The 11,172-nt window shown below is 41.9% G+C and overlaps 1 protein-coding gene across 2 annotated transcripts in view; it reads right to left on the bottom strand.

Annotated features, from left to right (window-relative positions):
* RIPK1 (receptor interacting serine/threonine kinase 1) overlaps positions 1–1,607 on the bottom strand; it is a 50,306-nt gene extending 48,699 nt beyond the window's left edge. Inside the window, exon 1 of one of the 2 annotated variants that reach the window (XM_004387566.3) lies at positions 1,365–1,607. The gene's annotated coding sequence lies outside the window, so the exon portion shown is untranslated. Of the gene's footprint in view, positions 1–588; positions 1,053–1,364 lie in introns of those variants that run through there. The other variant, XM_023741740.1, reaches the window with a different exon arrangement.
* Positions 1,608–11,172: the final 9,565 nt, after the last annotated feature.

The following is an 11,172-nucleotide window of genomic DNA, read 5'->3' on the forward strand; positions in this document are numbered from 1 at the left end:
TACTCATTAATATTCAAATTCCTGGAAATACAACATATCCCTGGGGCTCGACATAGTTTCAGATAGAAGAAGAAAAATGAAAGTTAATCATTACTGCTGTTGTTTTCAGTAATAATAATGATATACCCAAATTTCATTTTAGGCAAGCCTAATCCTCACTTTTTTGTATAGAAGAGCTGCAGTCTTCCACATTTCTAAATCAACCACACGTCTTTCCTACTTATGCACCTCTAAGTTGGTTACAAAATGTTTACTGAGTACTAAATTACTCTATTTCAAAGTTCACTCCTTACCCTGGTTACTTTAAGCGTAAATCAGGAAGAATTAATAGTGATCTAAAGACCCAAGGCCTTCTCCAGCGTTCTTTGATTTTAACAGCCCCATAAACAAACAAAAAAACCCAAACCTGTGGTCGTCAAGTCCATTCCCACTCACAGCGACCCTACAGCACAGAGCAGAACTGCCCCATAGGGTTTCCAAGGAGTGGCTGGTGGATTCGAACTACCAACCTTTTGCCACCAGGGCTCCATGCTTTGCCCAGAATAAACAAGACCTCTGAGCATGAAAGAGCCAAAGAAATGAACAGACCCCGGAGCCATGTGGTTTTGTCAAATGCGTAGCAGAGGATAATGCCGCTTGTACTCTTCCAAACCCTGACGAGATTTTAGAGCACTTCACAAAAGCCAATGCCAAGACAGGGTTTTGACCTCTTGTTGCTGTGGCTGTTGACCGCTCCTTTCCCATCTGCCAGCTCACGTCTAAGATAAAACGGAAATGCTGAAGTCTTTGCAACCTGCTGCGGCCCCCTGTGCGACAGGCCCTTTCCAAAGGTAGGTAAAAAGTCCCAGCCAAGAATACCTAAGGAACCCTATTATGGCAAGAGCATGCGCTATTGTTTCTTAATGATACTGCAATAACGCCCTGCATCGCCACCAAAACAGTACTAGTAACAACCATAAAGTGTCTGTTCCGCAGTCCCATCGAGACTGTAGCCCCAGACCGGGTATCGGCCCTAGCCCGTTACTCTAGCTCACAACGCCGCTTCCTCCTCCGAGGAAGGGGCGCGCAGCTCTGGCTGGCCACGGCCCCCAGAGCGCGCCGCCCCCCTCCCCGCCCCGCCTTCCGGGAACGCTCCCCTCCCGCCGCCCCGCGCGCCGGATTCGCTTTCGTTTTCGCTGCCAACTTCCCAAGGCCCGAGTGGGAATAGTAAGGGGTCGCTGCTGCGGCGGCCTCGCCGAGGGCAGCAGAGAAGGGAGCCCGAACCGCAAGAAGGGGCCGCCTGGATACAGAGGTCGGCGGGCTCGGGTGAGCGGCCAGTGGAGGGGCCGCCGCTCACTCAGCACCGCCCCGCTCCGCAGGCTCACCGTGCTCGGCTCCTCACGGGCCCCTGGGCCTCGCAGTGACCACTGCGGACGGGCGCAGCCGGGTGCGGGCCGCCGTCTTCTGTTTGCGCCGTGCGGGTTACCCGGGTCTAGAGGCCGCTCGGTCCGTGTCGAGTGCGCGCCGCGCCCAGGGGAAATCAGGCGGGAGGCGTGGACCACTCGCTGCTCCTACTCCGGCTTGTCCTCATTCTTCTCCTGATCCTCCCCTTCCTCCTGCCTCTCTCATTCACCAGCTCCTCCACTTCCTCCTCCTGATCTTCCTCCTCCTCCTGCTCCTCCTCCTCCACCGGCCCCTCCTCCTGCTCCAGCTCCTCCTCTTCCACTTCCTCCTCCTGATTCTCCTCTTGTTTTCCGTCGCCTGCTCTTGTTCTCACTCTTCCTCTTCTTGCACCTCCTTCACCTGTTCCTGCTTGTCCTCCTGCTTTTTCTCCTGATCTTAGTCCTCCTCCTGCTCCTCCTGATCCTCCTCCTGCTGCTCCTGATCCTCCACCTGCTTCTGGTCCTCCTACTGATCCTCCTTCACCTGCTTCTAGTCCTCCTCCACCTGCTCCTGATCCTCCTCCTCCTCCTGATCCTCCTCCACCTGCTCCTGATCCTCCACCTGCTCCTGATCCTCCACCTGCTCCTCCTGACCCTCATCCACATGCTCCTAGTCCTCCTCCACCTGCTCTTGATCCTCCACCTCCTCCTGGTCCTCCTCCAGCTGCTCCTGGTTCTCCTCCACCTGCTCCTGCTCCTACTCCGCCTGCTCCTGGTCCTCTACCTCCTCCTCCTGATTCTCCTCCACCTGCTCCTGACCCTCCTCCACCTGTTTCTGGTCCTCCTCCACCTGCTGGTGACCATCCTCCACCTGCTCCTGGTCTCCTCCACCTGCTCCTGATCCTCCTCCGCCTGATCCTGACCCTCCTCCACCTGCTCCTGATCCTCCACCTGCTCCTACTCCTCCTCTTGATCCTCTTCCTTCTGCTTCTGGTCATCCTACCTGCCCGGGAAAGAGGGAAGTGCACCCTCGCCGTTCTGATGGCCAGCGGGACAGGAGGAGATCTTGAGGCAGGAGGGAGGTAGTAACCCTCATACACTCCTAAATGCCTTTCCACCACCACTCCAAGATTGCCCCCAGACTAAAAATCCTGGAGTAGCCTTCTTTCTTTAATTTCAGAGATTGCCTGTCAGCTAAAGGATCGTGATTTTACTTTGTTTTAAAGCGAGTTGGAAGGCCAAAAAAAAAAAAAAAAGAAAAGAAAATATTACCAAGTCATAGAAGCCTCTGTGACACAGGAGAGGCACTTGGCATAGCCGTAGTGCTGGTTGGGTAGAGATGGACGCTACTGGGTGCAATCCGAGCTCAGGGGTCTTGGTTCTAGAATCTGAGGCAAATTACTTTTCTCTCTGACCTCCCTTCATTTGTAAAGTGGGGCTAATAAAACCCGCTCTGCAGGGCTACCCAGGAATAAAGCAGATATTTATTGTGCAGCACTTTACAATGGTGATTTGAAGACTGAAGCAAAATGAGAAATACTTGCTATAATGTTAAGAAGCAAGTTATAACACTGTATACACACCTTGATTACGTATTGTGAAAAAGAGATACGCGTATGTAAAAAGATGGAAGGGCACCTATCCATTCAGTAACATTTCTGACCATCTGCTGTATGCCAAGCAGATGCTAGATAAAAGAGTTTCTGCTGGTAGATACAAATGATACAAAAAGACATTCATTCATTCAATAAGAATTTCATTCGTAAATATTTGCTGAGCACCTGTTGTAGGCACTGGAGATTAACCTGTGAACAAATGAGACAAAAATCTCTACCCTCAGAAGAACTAGATGGTGCATAGCTACCACCACCAACTGCTCTGACAGGGATCACAACAGACAGTCCCAGACAGAACCCAAGAAAAATGTAGAATAGAATTCAAATTCACAAAAAAAGACCAGACTTATTGGTCTGACAGAGATTGGAGGAACTCCCGAGAGTATGATTCCTGGACAGTCTGCTAAGTCAGAACTGAAACCACTCCCAAAGCCCACTTTTCAGATAAAGATTAGACAGGCCTATAAAACAAAAATAACGCACGTGAGGAACATGTTTCTTAGTTCAATCAAGTATACGAGACCAAATGGGTAACTCCTGTCCAAAAGTAAGTCTAGAAGGCAGGAAGGGACAGGAACTGGACGAATTGATACAGGGAACCAGGGGTGGAAACGGGGAATGTGCTGTCACATTGTGGGGATTGCAACCAATGTCACAAAACAATGTATAAATTTTTGAATGAGAAATTAACTTGAGCTGTAAACTTTCACCTAAAGCACAATAAAATTACAAAAAAATCTCTACCCTGATGGAGCTTACATTCTAGTGGGGAAGACAAAAAAGAACCATGATAAGTAAATTATGTTGTATGTTAACGATGAGTGCTAAGGAACTAAAAAAGAACACCAGAGTTGGATAGGAAACATGCATGGATGTGTGGGGGTGTGTCATAGTGCTAGACGGGGTGGCCAGGAAAGACCTCCGTGAGAAGGCGACATTTGGGCAAAAACCTAGAAGGAATTTAAGGAGGGAGACATGGGGATATCTTGGGGTCAAGCACAACGGGAAGAGAGTGGGAACAGTAAGGGAAAAGTCTGTGACACAGGAGCATGGCAGGTGGGAGAACAGCAAGGAGCTCCTTTTGGAATGAAAAAGATGTAAAGTAGTAACAGAAGGTGAGGTCAGAAAGGTGAGATGTGGTGGGGCAGGGGCAGATCATGTGAGGCCCATAGGCAATTGTAAGAAATTTGCCTTTTACTCTGAATAAGTTGAGGAGTTGCTGGAGGGTTTTGTTCAGAGGAGAAGCTTGACCTAAATTATGTTATAATAGGACTATTCTGGCCGTTGTTGTTGTTGTTAGGTGTCATTGAGCCAGCCGACTCATAGTGACCCTATGTACCACAGAATGAAACACTGCCTGGTCCTGCGCCACGCTCGCAATCATTGTTATGCTTGAGACCATTGTTTCAACCACTGTGTCAATCCATCTCATTGAGGGTCTTCCTCTTTTTCGCTGACCCTCTACCAAGCATGATGTCCTCCTCCAGGGACTGATCCCTTCTAACAACATGTCCAAAGTATGTAAGTATGTAAGTATGCTTCTAAGGAGCATTCTGGTTGTGCTTCTTCCAAGACAGATTTGTTCGTTCTCCTGACAGTCCATGGTATATTCAATATTCTTCGCCAACACCACAATTCAAAGGCGTCAATTCTTCTTCAGTCTTCCTTATTTATTGCCCAGCTTTCACATGCATATGATGCGATTGAAAATACCATGGCTTGGGTCAGGCATTTTTGCTTTTTAACACTTTAAAGAGGTCTTTTGTAGCAGATTTTCCCAATGCAATGCGTTGTTTGATTCCTTGGCTGCTGCTTCCATGGGTGTTGATTGTGGATCAAAGTAAAATGAAACCCTTGACAACCTCAATCTTTTCTCTGTTTATCATGACATTGCTTATTGGTCCAGTTGTGAGGATTTTTGTTTTCTTTATGTTGAGGTGTAATCCATACTGAAGGCCGTGGTCTTTGATCTTCATCAGTAAGTGCTTCAAGTCCTCTTCACTTTCAGCAAGCAAGGTTGTGTCATCTGCATAAAACAGGTTGTTAATGGTCTTCCTCCAATCCTGATGCCCCATTCTTCTTCTTATAGTCCAGTTTCTTGGATTATTTGCTCAGCATATAGATTGAATAGATATGGTGAAAGGATACAACCCTGACACACACCTTTCCTGACTTTAAACCATGCAGTATCCCCTTGTTCTGTCCGAACAAGTGCCTCTTGATCTATGTACAGGTTCCTCAAGAGCACAATTAGGTGTTCTGGAATTCCCATTCTTCACAATATTATCCATAATTTGTTATGATCCACACAGTCGAATGCCTTTGCATAGTCAATAAAACACAGGTAAATATCCTTCTGGTATTCTCTGCTTTCAGTCAGGATCCACCTGACATCAGCAATGATATCCCTGGTTCCACATCTTCTTCTGAATCTGGCCTGAATTTCTGACAGTTCCCTGTTGATGTACTGCTGCAGCTGCTTTTGAATGATCTTCAGCAAAACATTCTGGCTACTGAGTTGAAGGTGAGGTCACTTGTTTTCCTGCTTTGCTTTGCCTGCCTTTTCAATCTATTTTCATTCTGGCTACTGAGTTGAAAATAGATTGAAAGGGGCAAGAGCAAAGCAGGAAGACAAGTTGGGGGTTATTGCAACATGGCAGAAAGGATAAGGATGGCTTGGACTAGAGTGAGAGCAATGGAAGTATTGAAAAGTTGTCAGATTCTTGATAAAATTTTCAGCAAAGCTGACAAGATTTGCTTAGAGATCAGAAACAGGATATGAGAAGTTAAGAGTATTCAAGGATAACTGGAAGGTTTTTGTCCTGAGCAGCTTGAAGTATAGAGTTGCTGTATACTAAGATGGGAAAAATAGTGAGAACAGCAAGTTTGAGGCATATTGTGAATTGAGTTGTGTTCCCCCAAAATAAGTGTGTATATCCTAACCCAAGTGGTTATAACATCATTTGGGAATGGGTTTTCTTTGTTAAGTTAATGAGATAGTATTAGTGTAGGTTGTGTCTTAAGTCAATCTCTTTAGAGTTATAAAAGAGATTAAACAAGGAAGTGAGAGAGCAGAGATGGGGAAAGAAAGATGCCAAGCCACGTGAAGATCACCTAGGAGCAGAAGCTCAAAAGAGACACGGACCTTCCTCCAGACCCGACAGAGAGTGAAAGCCTTCCCTTAGAGCCAGCACCCTAAATTCGGATTTCTAGCCTCCTAAATTGTGAAAAAATACATTTCTGTTTATTAAAGCCATTCATTTGTGGTATTTCTTTTATAAAAGCACTAGATAACTAAGGGCAATATCAAGGGTTCCATTTGAACATGTTAATTTGAGATGCCTACAGACATCTAAGTGGAGAAATATTGAGTGTGGAGTTCAGGAAAGATGTCCAGGTTGGAAAGCCATCAGCATATGGATGGTATTTAAAGCTATGAAGCAAGAACATCAAGGAAGGGAATGTGGACAGGAAAGAGAAATGTCCAAGGAATGAACCCAGAGGTTCTCCAATGTTTAGAAGTTGATGAGATGAAGAGGAGCCACCAGAGAGGTAGAGGGGGAAACCAGGTCAGTGTGGGCTCCTGAAAAGATTTATCAGTTGTGCCAAATGCTGCAAACATGTCAAGTAAGATGTGGATTGAGGAAACACCATTAGATTTGGCAAGACGGAAATTGTCAGTGACCAGGTTAATGTGAGGTTTAGTGGTATGGTGAGAGCAAAAGCATGTTTGGAGTAGGTTCAGTAAACGTTGGAGGAGACAGATTAGAGACAGTAACTATAGTCAAATCTTTAGAGAAATTTTGCAGAAAAGGAAATGAGATTGATAAGGTAATAGATAAGTAGAGTCAAGAAACAATCAATACCCCGTATTTACTCTAAGACACTTAACAGTACAATGGAGAGGCATCCTTCAATAAAAATGGAAATGTAATAAGGACTATGATAGAGGCAAGTACCAGATACTATGACAACCGCAAAAAATAATGGTCTGAACATAGTGAAATTAAACTAGATATCAATAATGTAAAGATAACTAGAAAATCCTCAAATATTAAAAATTAAGCATAACAATTCTAAATAACCAATGGACCAAGAAAAAATTATAATAATTAGAAAATATTTTGAACTGAATGATAATTAAAAATATGTATAATATATATATGCATATATATAAATATATGTACGTATGACATATATCATGCATATTTTTGTGGGATGCAGCCAGAGCAATGCTCAAACGGACATTTCTGGCTTTAAATTTATACATTAGGAAATAACAATGGTGGAAAATCAATGATATTAGTTTTCTTCTCAAAAAGCTGGAAAAGAGAACAGCAAATTAGACTCAAAGAAATTAATAGTGAAGATCTAATAAAGATAAAAGCTGAAATAATTGAAATAGAAAGTAAATATACAATAGAGAAAATCAGCAAGAACAAAAGTTGATTCTTTGAAAAGATTAAAATTCATACCCCTACCAAGACTGACTCAGTTAAAAAAAAGAGAGAGAGAGAGAGAGAGCGCACTGGTATCAGGAATGAAAAAGAAGACATCAATACAGAATTTACAAGTATTAAAAGATTTACAAGATGTTATTATGAACAACTTTATGCCATTTATTTAACAATTTAGATGAAATGGACAAAGTCCTCGAAAAACACAACTTTCCAAAACTGACACAGAAGAAATAGAACTTCTGAACAGTCCCATAGCTGTTGAAGAAATTGAGTCCATCAATTAAAACCTTTCCACAAAGAAAACTCAACACCCAAAAGGTTCCAATTTTTCCAACAATTTAAAGATGAAATGATGGAAATCACACAAATATTCTTCTAGAGAATAGAAAAAGAGAGAACCTCCAAATTTTTTTTTAATTTGGCCAGCTAACGTGGATATAAAAATCTGACAAGGAGAGTACAAGAAAGAAAATTACAGACCAATATATTTTATGAACATTGACACAAATAATCCTAAATTAGATATTAGCAAATTGAATCCAGTGATATATTAAAAGGATAATACATAATGACAAAGTAGTTTTTATTTCAGAAATGCAATATTGGTTTAACAGTCAAAAATCAAAGTACAGGCAGTCCCCGAATTAAGAATGAGTTCCGTTCCCAAATCTGTCTTTAAGTCCAATCTGTACATAAGTCAGAACAGTTAGCCACAGTTAGCATCTAACGTCAGTCAATGTTTGCCTTAGTATATACTGTACCTTTATGCATAAAAAACATTTTAAAAAATTCCAGGTATTAAAACATCTTTAACATAATAATAAATACAGTAATAATAATAATAATGTTTTGACGCATGTCGCAAAGTAGTGCCTGTTTGCTATTATGAACCATTGTGTGTACCTTGAATTCTTAATATAATAGGCTTTACGGGGGTTGGTTCATAACTATGAGTTGTACGTAAGTCGGACGTTCGTAACCTGGGGACTGCCCGTATAAGGTATTGGGTCTTGAAGTAAAAAATAACTAAACTTTGACAAATAATTATTTCTGCAATTTCAGACCTCGTTCTAAAACTGTAGACTCTGAGACAACATATACTGTTTTCCCATAATGTCCTTGCTTTTAGCAGCTAACAGTTTGGACCCACAACTCTCAAACAATTTTTTCCCCTCTGATTAACACCAGAGAAGAGGGATATTCCTTTGAAAAGAATTTCTAGAGACAGAATTTTTTTTAATGGAGATTAAAAAGATGGGGCCCAGAGATAAACATCATCAGTGTTCATTCAGATGGTCTGTGTATGTACTAAGTAGAAGGTTAAGGTTTATTTTCTGAGAAATAAACCCCCAGTAGGGTACAAGATGAAATACAGGATGTCCAGTGAAATTTGTATTTCAGAAAAACAATGAATATTTTTTAGTATAAATATGTCCCAAATATTGCAGGGTACATAATGCATTTTTATTTGCTAATTTTGGCAACACTAACTAGGTTTTCAACATATTTTCAGTACAACTTCAACCAATTCATATTTACTGAGTACTTTCTGCATGATGGTTAGGCTGGGAGGTATAGAAACTCCTCAGAAGCAGACTGGAGTCTCTCACCACTGTACCTGCAGTCTTTGACTTACAGTCGGTGCTCAATAAATATTTTTTGAAAAAATTAACCAAAGGAATAAAGAAAGTATGGAATATGATGAATTTAAGACACTTGTAACCTAGGTGGGAACACAAGCTCACATAAAAAAGAAAAAAAAACATTGCCATCGAGTCAATTCCAACTCATAGTGACACTACAGGACAGAGTAGAACTGCTCCATAGAGTTTCCAAGAAGCGCCCGGTGAATTCCAACTGCCGACTTTTTGGTTAGCAGCCATAGCTCTTAACCACTACTCCATCAGGGTTTCCATACATAAAAAGGTAACTACTAATTAATTAACAACCATGAATAATTTATAGTGTTAATAATTAATTAATAATCACTAATTGATTAATCGGATCCCTGGTGGTGCAGTGGTTAAGAGCTCAGGCTGCTAACCAAAAGGTCGGTGGGTTAAATCCACCAAGTGCTCCTTGGAAACCCTATGGGCCAGTTCTACTCTGTCCTACAGGGTTGCTATGAGTCAGAATTGTTTTTTTGTTTAAATGATTAGTCACTAACTAATAGTGACTAATGCTACCTTATTTTTATTTTAGTTGGTTAATTTATTTACTAGGCTAGCCCCTTAGGTAAATGTTTCAGATTCTAAATACATGGAAGGTTACTCCCACTTTATAAAGAAGTGACAATTGAGCAGGAATTGAACAATAGTCTTATCTCAATTTGATGTGATCTTTTTAATTATTTAATTTAAATCTGCCCTACTGGACATAATGTCTCTTGCCTTCTTTCGTACACGCTCGTCCCAATGTTCTAATCAAATATGTCATATATCTTTAATACTCGTATTTCTTACAGGATTGAATTTGATCAAGGGGAAAATAGATATGTACTAACTTATTGTCTTATTGTTCTTTGGTGCCATTCAATCAGTTCCGACTCATAGCGACCCTATGTACAACAGAACAAAACATTGCCCTGTCCTGTGCCATCCTCACAATTGTTGTTATGCTTGAGGCCATTGCTGCAGCCACTGTGTCAATCCATCTCATCGAGGGTCTTCCTCTTTTTCGCTGACCCTCTATTTCATCAAGCATGATGTCCTTCTGCAGGGACTGATCCCTCCTGATAACATGTCCAAAGTAAGTGAGGCAAAGTCTCACCATCCTTGCTACTAATAAGCATCCTGGCTGTACTTCTTCCAAGACAGATTTATTCCTCCTTCTGACAGTCCATGGTATATTCAGTATTCTTCGCCAACACCATAAGTCAAAGGCATCAATTTTTCTTCAGTCTTCCATGTTCATTGTCCAGTTTCACATACATATGAGGTGAATGAAAACATCATGGCTTGAGTCAGGTGAACTTTAGTCCTTAAAGTGACATCTTTGTGTTTTAACACTTTAAAGAAGTCTTCTGCAGCAGATTAGCCCAATGCAAAAAATACATCGTTTGATTTCTTGACTGCTGCTTCTGTGGGCATTGATTGTGGATCCACGTAAAATGAAATCCTTGAAAACTTCTATCTTTTCTCCGTTTATCATGATGTTGCTTGTTGGTCCAGTTGTGAGGATTTTTGCTTTCTTTATGTTGAGGTGTAATTCATACTGAAGGCTGTGGTCTTTGATCTTCATTAGTAACTGCTTCAAGTCCTCTTCACTTTCTGCAAACAAGATTGAGTCATCTGCATATCACAGGTTGTTAATGAGTCTTCCTCCAATCCTGAAACTGAGTTCTTCTTCAAACAGTCCAGCTTCTCGGATTATTTGCTAAACATACAGATTGAATAAGGATGGTGAAATGATACAAGCCTGATGCACAGCTTTTCTGACTTTCAACCACACAGTATTCCCTTGTTCTGTTACAACGACTGCCTCTTGGTCTAAGTACAGGTTCCTCATGAGCACAATTAAGTGTTCTGGAATTCCCATTCTTCGCAATGTTATCCATAATTTGTTATGATCCACACAGTGGAATGCCTTTGCATAGTCAATAAAACACAGGTAAACATCTTTCTGGTCTTTCAGTCAGGATCCATCTGACATCAGCAATGATATCCCTGGTTCCACATCCTCTTCTGAATCCGGCTTGAATTTCTGGCAATTCTCTGTCAATGTACTGCTGTAAAA

Source organism: Trichechus manatus, unplaced genomic scaffold (genome assembly GCF_000243295.1).
Source record: "Trichechus manatus latirostris isolate Lorelei unplaced genomic scaffold, TriManLat1.0 scaffold00188, whole genome shotgun sequence".
Classification (NCBI taxonomy): Eukaryota; Metazoa; Chordata; class Mammalia; order Sirenia; family Trichechidae; genus Trichechus; species Trichechus manatus.